The sequence below is a fragment of the Typopeltis vanoorti genome, chromosome 9, assembly GCF_054136105.1.
Source record: "Typopeltis vanoorti isolate ZY-2024b chromosome 9, IOZ_Tvanoo_1.0, whole genome shotgun sequence".
NCBI classification, from domain to species: domain Eukaryota; kingdom Metazoa; phylum Arthropoda; class Arachnida; order Uropygi; family Thelyphonidae; genus Typopeltis; species Typopeltis vanoorti.
In genome coordinates, this window is record NC_143557.1 from 102,518,038 (window position 1) to 102,531,890 (window position 13,853).

Here is a 13,853-nt window from a genome sequence, read left to right on the forward strand (position 1 = left end):
ATTACTTTCAGTCAGTTTATATTGTGATGGTTCACACATAGCTTATTTTAGTAATGTAATAGTTTATGCCTTTGCTGGATTTAAGTTTACGCATTTTTTTTCACTCAGAAGAAGCCGCAAGTTTATGAAATTAGTAGTCAGGATTTTATTTGGTCATATCCATGACCAAATAAAATTACTGTCTTCTTCTTTTCCCCTCTTCTGGTGCATATGCACCAATTATTGTTATGTGGCCTCTTAATGTCTCGAGTCTAATTTCTATTAGTCTTTCATTCAAATAGTTGTAATATACAATATTGTTCTTTAGGGATTTATGTACCATAATCATTATACCTGCTTTTGCTCTTTCTTCTTTTTTTACCCCACTGTAGATTTGTATATAGTTGTTTGTTTCTTGTGTACCTTTTTGTTTTTTCTTTGTTTCTGTTACTATACATATCTTTATGTTAGCTTGGTTTAGTTGTATATCAAGTTCTTCTTCTTTGTGTGAAATGCTTCTCACATTCCATGTTGCAATCTTCATATAAATTTCTAAATTTATATATAAATATATAAATTTATAAATATATAATATAATATATAATATAATATAATATAATACATATATATATATATATATACAGGGTGTTGGGGATAAATTTGACAGTTTCGTAAGGAAAAAGAAAATCTTCTTTGTATCTATTAAATTTAATGAATTGACAAAAAAACATTACAGGCAGAGTTAATTACAATACTATCAACAAGATTTACTCAAAATAACCACCATTAGCATCGATCACAGCTTCAATTCTGCTTCGGAACCTCGAACAAGCTGATGCTACAGTCTCCCTGGGAAGGGCCGCAAAAACTGTTTTAATTTTATCCATTAACTGGGCTTTTGTATTACTGGAAGTGCGATTGGTGTCTTTTTCAACTGCGCCCCATACAAAATAATCCATGGGGTTAAGGTCTGGGGAGTTTGGAGGCCAAACATTTGGACTGGTGAAGTCGTAGAAATTTTCAGACAACTATTTTTGACTTTTCCCAGAGGTGTGGCAAGGGACCGAATCCTGCTGCCATACATACGGCCTACCATTGGCTACCCTTGTTATCCAGGGCTTGACTACAGTTAGCAACTCCACGAACAAAGCCCGAATTCCAATGCCAGGGTTCTTCAACACCTGTTCCTGCAGATTTGCGAGGAATTCTGCTGTACGAACGCAATCAGATCGTCTGCTAGGGATCTTTCTTCTTGCTACATCCTCGTAGTCAACATTGCAAGTCTCTAGTTCATGCCTGATTGTTTTTACTGTATTCAGGGAGCATTGGGCAGCAGTCGTAATATCCTTATTTTGATGGCGGGCACGAATCATCATGATACAAGTTATTCTCTTCCATGATTCAGGTGGGTTCCAGCTATCCATCCTTTCTGACATCTTGTATATGAATGAAGAAGGGTCCAAACTTTTAAATGAAGAGAAGTGTGTGTTAATACATGTAACTTACGGAAAAATATAATTAATTATAAATATGTCAAATTTATCCCGAACACCCTGTATATGTTTTTTTTTTTTTTTTTTTTCAAAATTCATTTTTACTCGGTTGGAATATTATAAAAAAAGGTTTAATGACTATTACCGAGAGAAAAGATGACAAGATATATTTAAAAAAGAAACTACTAGTTTACTAGTTTCGTTACATGAACATCCTCAGGTATCACAATCAAAGAAGTATATAAAAAATTACAGAGACTTAAAATTGTACTAACAGAACATGTATAAAAAACAGTAGCGTGTTTGAAAAAAATGCAAGTATGAGTTCCAAACAAACGAATACTACGCGCTGTCGCGAGTGCGCCAGTACTGAATAGAAGCAACGTGTGCGTCAGAGAGATTGTAACTCAGGCTGTTGTTGATATGAGAGGAATCTAGAGAAATTTCCCTAGATTCAACAATCTTTCTTTCGAGTTCATCGTAGCACACATGGATGTTAGCAGTTTGAGTCCAGTATACAATGTGCTGGCGGCCTTCGTCTGAGTTAGCTGAAAAGAGAACCTGGCTAGAGAGAGCGCTAGCTCTAGTCCTTTTATAGGAGATATCTCTACGGTGTTCATTCAAACGTAGAAGGATGGATTTAGCAGTCTGTCCATAGTATGGCTTTCCGCAATCACACAAAATATACCGTAAAAGACTGCACACTGGACACACTACATTTGAAAAAGCACTCATATATTCTGTAATGTTATGCTAACGTTTTAAATATATTGCTGACGTGTGGCGTATAGAAAAAGACATTAAAAAGGTTTGTGCACGATTTTGGAAGTTTTGAAAAATATGAAGACCTTTTTAAATTGAGTGAAGAAATAGTGGGCCTAGCAAACAAGCTGAATTTCGAATTGAATGATGACGACATATTTAAACTCATAGAAAGCCTTGAAGAGTCGACCAACGAAGAATTGGTTTAACTGACAGAACAACGTGCTGCAGAAGAGGAAGAAGGAGAAAACGAAGAGGAAAAAGAGAAACAAGGAGAGGTATTATATATAATTCACACTGAAGGGTCTTGCAGCAATTTCTCTTCAGTTAGCAATGTTCTCAAAATGGCTGAAGACTTGGCCCTCAATATTGAACGCTACTTATTAGTAGAAAGGAAAGTACATGATGCGTTTGCTTGCTATAAACATGAAGAAGAAGAATAAGCAAAGCACATTAGGCATTTTCCTCAAAAAAAAAAAAACAGTTACAGCAGAAGAGCCGCGGTCTGGTCGTTTACAAAGGGATGGTAATGATGTGATTGAGGAGGAAGATTTGGGTGATTATTCTCCTGTTCAATAGTGAGAGTAACGCACAGTTGTAATTTTAAAAATTAAAATCACAGTATACTTATTACTGTTAAGTCCCTAACCCCTATAACTCTGTTGATTTAATGTATCGACTTAGGTCTGAACCGACTAACGCCCTGCCGGATGGAAAGGAACTCCGTCGTAAGTCGAGGGATGACTATTATTACAAATATCCCGGTAACCTATTCAAGGGATGCTTCAGAGGGCATTACACAAGAACAACAACAACAACCTCTCAGGGGACCCTGTAACCCCTAGAGAGCGCGTCCCCTGGGTGGCGGATAGGGGAGCCCACCATGTGTGTGTGTGTGTGTGTACATGCGCGTGTGTGTGTGTGTATATATATATATATATATATATATATGGTGGGGTAGTCCGAATATACTGAATAAGGACTCGTGGACCAACAGGGCCATAAGGGGCAATCATCTTGATTGTAAGGGAAGCAGCACTCCCATGGACCCCTAGATGGATCTATCCTCTCCTTCTTCTACTTTGAGGAAGACCCACTTACTTTAATCTTTCCTATAAGGCCTTATCAACCAACTCTTCTTACTTTATGACCCTTGTGCTATTAGAGTACTCGAGGGCCATGGGGTCTTTTCATTTCTGGCCTTACAACTATGTTTTCTCTACAAACCTTACTATATTTCTTCTATAATCTACCCTTTCCCCTTCAATATACCCTATTCCTCCTATGGGTTTAAATTCGGAAGAAGGCGAGTTCAGAAGCCTTAAGGTAGCAGCCCTACCACTGAACTATTCCATCGTCAGGCTAGTCCCCTGACATGGAGAACATAACCATACTTGTAAGCTGACAGGAAAAGATAATCGGATTGAATCTATGGGAAACGACCCTGGAATGGAAAAGGGAAAACAAAAATAGAAACGACAAAATATAATACACATAGCAAACTGGAATGTAAGAGGAATAGCATATAAAGAAATAGAATTAGACCAGTTATTAAATGAAAGAAATTTTAAAATAGCAGTAATCACTGAAACAAAAAAAAAATTAAAAGGAACTATGAGAACTGAAAATTTTAATATGATATACAGTGGAGTCGACAGAGACCAAAGAGCACAAGCAGGAGTCATGATTTGGATTCATAACTCCCTTTCAAAACAGTTAAAACATTATAAATTATGGAATGAAAGAATAATAGAAGCTAGAATAAAAATAGATAGAGGCTATTTAACAATAATTGGTTTATATGCCCCAGAAGAAGGAAGAGAACAGGATAATATTGATTTTTATAATCAGCTACAAAACATATATAATAAAATCAATAAAAATTATTGCATAATTTTAGCAGGAGACTTAAATGCAAGAATTGGAAACACGAAAATTAATAATAATATAGGAATACATGGAGAACACACTCTAAACAGAAATGGAAAAAATTGATTGACTTTGTAGTTTATAATAACCTAAAAATAGTGAATTCCTTCTACAAACATAAAGACATACATAAATATACTTGGGCAGCAAGAGGATGGAAATCAATATTAGATTACTTCATATTAAATGAAAAGACATCAAAATTTTCACTAGATGTTAGAGTTCACAGAGGATATGAAATAAGCAGTGACCACTTCCTTGTTAAAATAAAATTAAGATTACCACCTAAATGGCTACAAATAGCAAGAACAGAAAGAAAAATTGAAACATTTGTTTATAAAACTAGACTATCGAATGACACAAACGTACAATGGCTATATGAACAAAGAATTAACCAGTATCTAGATAAAATAAAACAAAATGAAGAAATAGAAATAGAATGGCTTAATATAAAAACGATACTAAATGCAGCAGCAAATGAAAGCTTAGGAAAGACCAAAAAATTCAATAAAAGAAAAAAACTGAAGATCTGGGATGATACAATCAAAGAAATAATCAAAAAGAAAAAAGAAGCCTATCACAAATGGTTAAGCAGTAAAAGATTAGAAGATGAAATAGAATATAAAAGAATAAGAGCAATAGCTAAAAGAGAAGTCAGAAAAAGACAGAGAATCATGGAATAAATTTGTTTCTAATTTAGAACATGATTTATATAAAATAAGACCCAATGTATATACGATTTTGAAACACCTAAATGCAGATACCAAAGAAAACATAAAATTAAACACTGAATTGAAATTAGAAGAATTTCTGAATTACTACACAGAACTATGGACAGACAAATATTTTAAAAAAGACAACTGGCAAACAATTAACGAAAATGAAAAGGAAATAACTGAAGAAGAATTAGAAATCAGCCTGGAAGAAACAAGAAACGGAAAAAAAATCACCTGGAGAAGATAAGCTAGGTTCAGAACTATATAAATACGCAGGAACAAGATTCAAAGGAAGACTCTTATTATTTTTAAATAATATTTACTCAACTGGTATCCCCCCAATAGAATGGAAAAAAGCAATTGTGATTCCTATCTTTAAGAAAGGTAATAGAGATGACCCTAAAAACTATAGAGATATCAGTATACTAAATTCATGTTACAAAATATACAGCAGAATCTTAAATAACAAACTAATGAAATATTCCTAAAACTTTATTCTAGAGGTACAAAATGGATTTAGAAAAGGACGATCATGTATAAACCCAGCCTTCTGCCTAAAATTAATATATTATTTAATATAGAAAAGAAGAGAATATAATTTAGAAACACATATTGCATTTATTGACTTTGAAAAAGCATTTGACAAAGTTAAAAGAAACATATTATTTAACATATTAAAAGAAAGACAAATACCAAATAATATCCTAAAAGCTGTCACAAGTATATAAGAAAATAATCAAATACAAATAAGATTAAATCATGAGCTATCATATACAAGAGAGATAAACCAAGGGGTCCGACAGGGATGTCCCCTCTCAGCAACTCTTTTTAATATCTACTTAAATGAAATAATAATAAAATGGAGTAAAAATTTACATCAAGGAATTAAACTTTCACCTACAGTTAACTTAAACACTCTCCTCTTTGCAGACGACCAAATAATAATTACAAATTCTGAAGATAACTTACAGAAAGCTATTTTAAATCTAAATGAGATATCCAAAGATTATGGTATGATAATATCAACGGAAAAATCAAAAACTATGGCCTTTAAAGGATCCAGCAAGAACTAAAATAGTATTAGATAACAAGATCTTAGAACAGGTGAATTCATTTAACTACTTAGGATGAATGATCACTTATGAAAATGAAAAAGATATAAACATAAAAATTGCAAAATATTTAAAAATAACAGGTGTAATTAACTCTATATTTAAACCAAAAACCTAGTTCAAAAACAAACCAGGCTAAAAGTATACAATACATTAGCCCTACCAGTCTTAATGTATGGAAGCGAAATCTGGACAATAAAACAAAAAGACAAACAAAGATTAACAACAGAAGAAATGAAGTTTATGAGAAAAACTGCAAAGTATACCCTATTTGATCACAAAAGAAACGAAGATATTATGAAAGAATTAAACCAAGAACCAGTAATAGAAAAAATTAAAAAATATAAACATAAATGGATGGAACACGTTCAAAGAATGAAAACAGAAAGATTACCAAAACAAGCCTTAAAATACAAGCCATTAGGGAAAAGAAAACCAGGACGTCCTCTTAAACGATTCAACGATGAATTCTAAGGCCGGAACAGGCCATACTAGCCTAAATCCTTGATATATGATGATGATGATGAACAACAACAACAAAAAATAAATAAAAATGACATAATTCTTGAAATGTGATTGTAAAGTATTAAATAATCTTTAATATGCATTTAATGTATTATTAATATTGTAAACGTGTTCATATCTAATTCTAATTTGCAGTTATGTTTTTTAACATACGTACCCTTGCAATATCACATACCTGTTCGCTTTGGTGCATTGCTGAAACTTTCCCTTAGGTTCAAATAAAAGGTATGAACTAGGAGTTTAGTAATGTTTTAGTATCATTTAGTAATGTGAAACCTTCTACGATTTTTTCCTTGGAGCGAATTACGTCACATTTAATGTCGGCTTCTGTTTCGCTTAACAGAAAAATAGAAATGAATACCAAAATTGTTGCGTAATCTGTATGAAAGAAGATCGGTACTCATTAGTAAAAACAAACTGAATTAATTAAATATATTGTAGGTTGGAACAGCTATTAGGCTGAATGAATTTTTCTGGCTACTCAACTGTGGTGTAAGCCATTTGATATCATATTCGAAAGATATTGTGCACTACTGAAATTTTATACAAAAAAGAGTCGGTAATCATTCAGAAGAAGTGGTCTTCCTATATAGCGATCTGATGGCTAATTCTTTCACTTCCTGTTGTTTGAATTGTTCCACCAGTGTTAATAGCTGAAGAGTGTTGAAATTGTGGAAAAAATAAGTAGTACATGTTTAAAAAGGATTTCGTTTTTGTTGGAGTTATTTCGAATTTTTTACTAGTATTTCAATATAGCGAGGTTGTCAATATAGCCATTTTATAATTCAACTATAAATGTATGAAACATAGAAATATAATCTATTTCCCAACGCTGAAGTAACTGAGGGATGATTTATACAGTAGCTATTTTAAAAATTATTTATATGAATGAAATAAACGAATGTCTCTATTTTATTTATCCTCATGAGTTAGTGACATTACGTTCAAAGCAAACAGTTAGTTTTCTTGATTCCTCTTTAATTTTGTTTTATTTAATTTACTTTTTTGTATTTGAAATTAATTATATTAAATTTCTTATGATAATTAATATACTGCTAATGCGCAATTTGTATTTTCGTGTTTTAACTTTTTGAAGTAATATATATTGTGCTAAAACTACTTTGCACTTAATATGAGTTTCGCATTTTGATTTTATTATGATTCAGTTGCACACGTAAAATATAAAATGTAGCGTGTATTCGCCCTGTGAGTGGGCTAAAAGCTGGATACTTCGGAAAATATTATCTAATAGCACACATCGAATTTTTGAAGATAGCTGTCATATACCAAGCGATGAAAATAATCATATATTTAAGGATATTTGCAATCGCAAACAGCAATAAAATATTCGCAGTACATTAATATTTTCGAAAATTACTCCATATATGTACGCCACATTTAGCTAAAAAAAAATAAACGTATCCTAGCAAGGTCTCTCGTTATATAATTGCAACACATATAGAATAAGCATAATAAAAATCACCGACATGAGCGGAAACACTGCAGAAAGTTACTGTTTCTAAAGGGTGAAGCGCAAGGGGCTTTATTTACTCCCCGATGACTAAAAGGGATATAATGATGGGAAAAAATATTATGAGTTTTTTGCTCGCCCTGTGAGGGCATGAAAGTTACGAATTCTCACCTGAACTTAAGATGGCTTTAGGCTTCTTGTGTTTGTAGAGGTCATTCTCACTATAATTAGCGGCTTGTTGTATTAGTTCATTAGGGTGGGTGGTCGTTTTCATGAAGAACGTAGTTGTTAGAGAGAGTAAATAGGAATGGATATATATTATCTTTGTATCCCGATGTATCTGGGGGTCTCTAACAAATCACGGGTCGTCGAGAATCATACGCAGACATTTGTTTTGAACTCGGTGATATTTAAGTATATTTGTATTGGACATATGACTCCAGGCTTAAGAAGCATATGGAATTATACGACGAATCTTCAACTGATATAGCAGCAATTTGATTTTTGCGTTTAATTTGCTGTTCTTATTTATTAGGGGGTAGAACTGGGTAATGGCTTTAGATGCCTTTGCACATGTGATCTTAATATGGTGTTTGAAATTTAATTTTTTGTCTAGCGATACTCCGAGGAATTTGGCTTCTTTTTGCCATGGAATTTTAGTAATAAACAGTAAGATGTCTCCCCTTTGGGAGATGCCAATCTTCTAGTGAAGAGCACAATTATAGCCTTCTTAGTCTTCTGCAAACCAGTGCTCCAGTTTTAGAATGTTTTCTTGGGATTTTTTGGTTACTAGGTGTGGTCGTAGCGATTTGGCTAATACTGCTGCCGTGTGTGTCATTCGCATAGAGAGGCATGACGGACGACGTAGGGTTATGCGGGATGTCTGCCATGTAAATTGAGAACAGATCGGAGCTGGTAAGGATCCTTGCGGCACTCCAGCTAGTATACGACGCTGGGCTGATATAGTACTATTTATTTTGACCTGCATAAATCTGTTCTGAAGATAAGATTTTATTACATTTACCATTTTTAACGGAATGTTAGTGGTGATCAGTTTATGTAACAGACCGTAGCAAGATCTTTCGAAGGGCTTTGCACTATCGAGGAATACAGTTCTAGTATATTGTTTACAGTTATATACGTAGGTGATATACTCAGTTAATCTGTGAATCTCTTGGGTGGTGCTGTGGAATTGACGAAATCTAAATTGTTCTTTTGGAATGATGTTTAATTTTATTACAGAAATTTGTCGTCTGGAGAGTATGATTTTCTCTGCTATTTTTCTCAAGTTAGAAATCAGGCTAATGGAACGATAATTTTGAGGTAGGTATTATATGAGGAACCAGGCCAATGAATTCCGAAAGTGCGGTAGATAATTTCCCGGTTTATGTACGGGGATCTACAAGTTTCCATGAGGAAGGAAAATATTGAGTTAAGAAGAGTTGATTATGTTAATACCATGCACAACAGCTTTACGGGGCAATAATTTGATGACATTGTTAGTGATGCCATCAGGTCCAGGAGCCTTTTTATTCTTTAGATTCATTATAATTGCGTATATTTCAACTGGAGAAGTAGACGTGATTTGTTTATTACTGATGTCGAGGTGATTTAATTTGTACCTGACATGGCGATGACTTTTGTATATATGATTGAAGTTTAAATTTTCCTATTCTGGTTTACTTAGCTTTTATAAGTTTCTTACTATGGCTTCTACTTTTTTTTGCATCCAAATGTGCAAGGCCTAGGTCTGTTTGGAGAGGGGTTACTTTTTTTTGCATCCAAATGTGCAAGGCCTAGGTCTGTTTGGAGAGGGTAAGCGATTTACTCTTATTTCTGAGATTCCTCAAGAGTTTCCAGAGGGAGAGATCAGCAGGAGGGATAGAAGCTAACTTATTTTACCATTGTTGGTTTCTATGATTTTTAAGTGCATCTTTGACTGTGGAATTAAGTTTATTGAGGACTTTTTTGGTCTTGCGGAGCACATGAATTATGATATCTTTTTCTTGCTTTATTTTTTCTCTGATAAAATTGATGTCTTCAGGAAGACGATGGGTTGGATTGCAGCTGTAATTTTGGTGACTCGCTGTTAGAGCTGCATTAATTTGTTTAGTGAGATTTATTACAGCTGTATCAATATCTTATTTAGATCTTATAGTAGGAGCCACGCCAATGAATTCCGGAAGTGCTGCAGAATTTTTCCCGTGATATGAAGGAGTGTGGGGGGGTCAGTTGTTTTCCTAGCTGAAGGAGAATGGGGTTATGATCTGATGAACGTTCCTTTAAACTTCTGAGGGTGTAATAAAATTTAATGTTCTGAAGAATGACTATATCCAAAATGTCGGCGGTGCCATAGAACTGTAGTGAGTTGGCTGGGTGGGGCCTGCCACAACAGCATAGTTTGATCCTGTGAAGCGGAAGAGGATGCCTTAATTTTTGTTTGGTAGCACGATAATTTCAAGAAGGGTGTTTGGAGTTTTGTTCCCCAGCGACAATGATGGGTTATTACCTAACGCCAAGAACGCCATGGAAGTCAGACGATAGCAGAGCTTTTACCGGAGGATTGTAGGCAGCATATATTTTTAGTTTTTGGCTGAATTTGTGATGACTTCTATACTTGTGATTTCAAGATTAGTGGTTGGATGGTTGGTTAAGGAATGGTGTTTTATATACTTTTTGATGAAGATAGCGGTGCCCCCTAATCTATAATCTAATCTGTCGTTTCTATGGAGCTGGCATCCTTTCTATTTGGGATTGTCTGCAGGTCTTAGATGGGTTTCATTGATTAAGATAATATTTAGGAGATATCTCACTCTCCGTGAATTTTTGGAGTTCTACGATCTTATTAGATAAATCGTTAGCATTCCAGACTATAATCTGTGGTGAATCCTGGGTTAGTCTATTTCTGTTCATCACTGAGAGTTGAAAGAATGGATTGTGTTTCGTTCAAGAATCTTTCTGCAGAATTTAATGATGGGCTAGATTGGCTAAGGTCCTGAAGCATATTTGCAAGAGAAGCTGTAATGATTGCTATTAGATTTGGATGTAGTTGTGAAGGGTCCTGATCATTCACAATGGCTTTGTATCATACAAATCATCAAAGCATCATACGTCACAATGTATGATGCTTTGTATTAAAGGCAAGGGGCCACTACCCAGACCGGTTTCGCCCTTTATTGAGGTCTCCTCAGTGGGAGCCAGGCTAAAAATACCAAGAATTTTAATACACAGCTTATAAGAATTTTACGAAAACAAGTTACCATAAGGTGTTTTACCCTTATTAAATAAAAATCTCAGGAGGAGATATAAATGTAGAAAGTATTTTACCTTGGGTATAATAAATGTTAAAGATACCAAGCTATTTTAAATCTAGTTTTACTCCATTTCCCAAGTAATTCCCCTTGCCTTTAATACAAACCATCATACATCTCCTCCAGGAGATGTGCTTTGCGTTAAGGATAAATATTAAGATTAGTGATCAGAGCTTATTCTACTATTACCATGAGTTGCCTTGGTCTTGCAATATGTGCAAGGTCAGCTAGACTTGCGACACTTGCAGGCGCAAACTTGACTTGTTTGTCTGTTTGCTTACTTGGGAAATAGAGTAAAACCAGGTTTAAAATAGCTTGGTATCTTTAACATATATAATTATATTTTTTTTAAGTATTCCTGTTTTCTGCCCTTGTGAAGCTCCATCCACTGATTCAAAGGCTGCGAAGGTTTGTAGGAATGCATTGTGCGTCATGCGGAATCAATATCTAAGAAAAATTTAGTTCCCAAATGTACCACCATTGGTCGCTGCGCGAGGTACCAAATGTAGATGTAGTGGTTTTTCTATGTTGTAAGAAAGAGAAAAGCGAGGCCAACACAAATAACAAATTTTTATTAAGTTCCATTAAGTTCTCACGAGCTGTAGTAATCAATCTGCTGCCCTTCCCGGTATCTCACAAACATCATCCTTTGTGCAGTGTGTTTAACAGCATAACACAGATGGTCGGGACTGATGTTGCTCACTGAAACTACGATATGCTATCTTTCAGCGCTGTCAAATTATCGTGATGATCCTAATAAACCCTGTCTTTGAGACATCCCCAGAGACAGAAGTCACAGGGCGTTGAATCAGGTGAACGAGGCGCCCATGCAGTGGAAACGTACGGCTGATCACTGTGGCGTAGGTGAAATGTTCTTGAAGAACCTCCTTTACGAAGGATCTACCGATGTGTAGTGGTGCTTGATCCTGCATGAAACGACTGTATTCATGCGCAGGCTGTAGCATGTTTATCATGAAAAAATTTGTTTATGATATCACAATACCTCTCCGTAGTAACTGCGCTGGTCATCGGCTCAACTTGCGAATATTCTTAAAGAAAAATAGTCCAATGATAAACGAGCTGTAAACACCTGCACGAGACAGTAACTTTAGGTGACTGCAAAGGAAGTTGTTGGATTGCATGTATGTTTTGCTTAAGCCCATATCCGGTATCTGTGAGCATTCACGGTTCCTATCAAGTAAAAGTGAGCTTCAACTACCCACGAAGCCATCCACGCCACATCGCATTCAACTGTACTGGAGCAAAGAATGTCAAACCGAATGTCAGTCGACTTTCAAAATCTTGCGAGCTCAATTCATGTGTTATCTTTAATGGGTAGAAGTGCTGAATCTTCCGTAGAATTTTCCAGACTATTGATTAAGACACATCCATGTGTCTTGATACAGAACGTACGTACACCGCAGGAACCAACGCTGTTGTTTAAACATGACCTGCACCAAAACAGTAGTGAAATTTAATTCACTTCTTTTGAACTGAATGGTTTGCGATTTCTACCAGGTCTTTCTCCCAATGATCCCGTTTCTTCAAAACGACTAATCATTCATTCCAGAGAGCATCCGGATACTGAACCTCGCTGACATTTGTTCGGGCGACGAAATTTGCATAGTGCAGCAACAGCACTACAATTTTTTAGGTAGTTCAGCTACCTAAAAATCCAAACAAAGCTAATATCAGAATTTTTATCATTAAAGAAGGACAGGGGAGGAATTGCCTGTGAGAGGACAGGTGATTTTTCTAATCTTTTTAAAGGTGCGTAACTGGAATTAACTCTCCTATTAAATTTGTGAATATTTATACTCCATGTCCACAGTGTGGTTCCACATGATATTTTTCGGTTTGCTGACAATTTCTTTGGTTACATATATTTAGAATCATTCTCTAACCAACAAAAAGTATAGGATTAAGTATATTGTGTTTTCAGTCGATTATGGAGTTCTTAATATCTGGTTGACTATTTTATGGTATTAAAAATTGTCTCTTTACTCAAACAAAATCCTCTCTATTATCTCCATAGGAGAAGTAGAATGGATTTTGAGCAAAAATGTCATTATAATGATTTCTACAGTACTAAACATGATTCAATCAAAGATCATTCGAACAGAAATGAAACGGCGAGTTGTGTGTGTGAGTGTATTGTCAAGACACACTAACAAAGCGGCAAGAAGAAACAGCAAAACTTAGAACTGAAGTTGATTTTATAAGAAGAGAAACGATAGATCTTTGCGATCAGAAAGACGTTCCAGTTCATGAAGATGAACAAGTTCAAGAAAATACTGAGGGAAATGATGTTTCGTTTATTTTATAAATTAATCTCAACAAAGTTTGTAGATAACCATTCGTATTACTGCGTACATGAGCTAATGTGACTGAACAATTCCTTTATTAGGCAAATTATTTGATAAGAAACACTCAGTAAAGCATGCATACTTCGATACGTAGCGTTGGGACTCTTGTTGATCATCCAGTTTTGGTTGATTTGGTAAATACCGAATTAAAATTACTATCAGGAAACAATAAAGAATAAGGAAAAACGT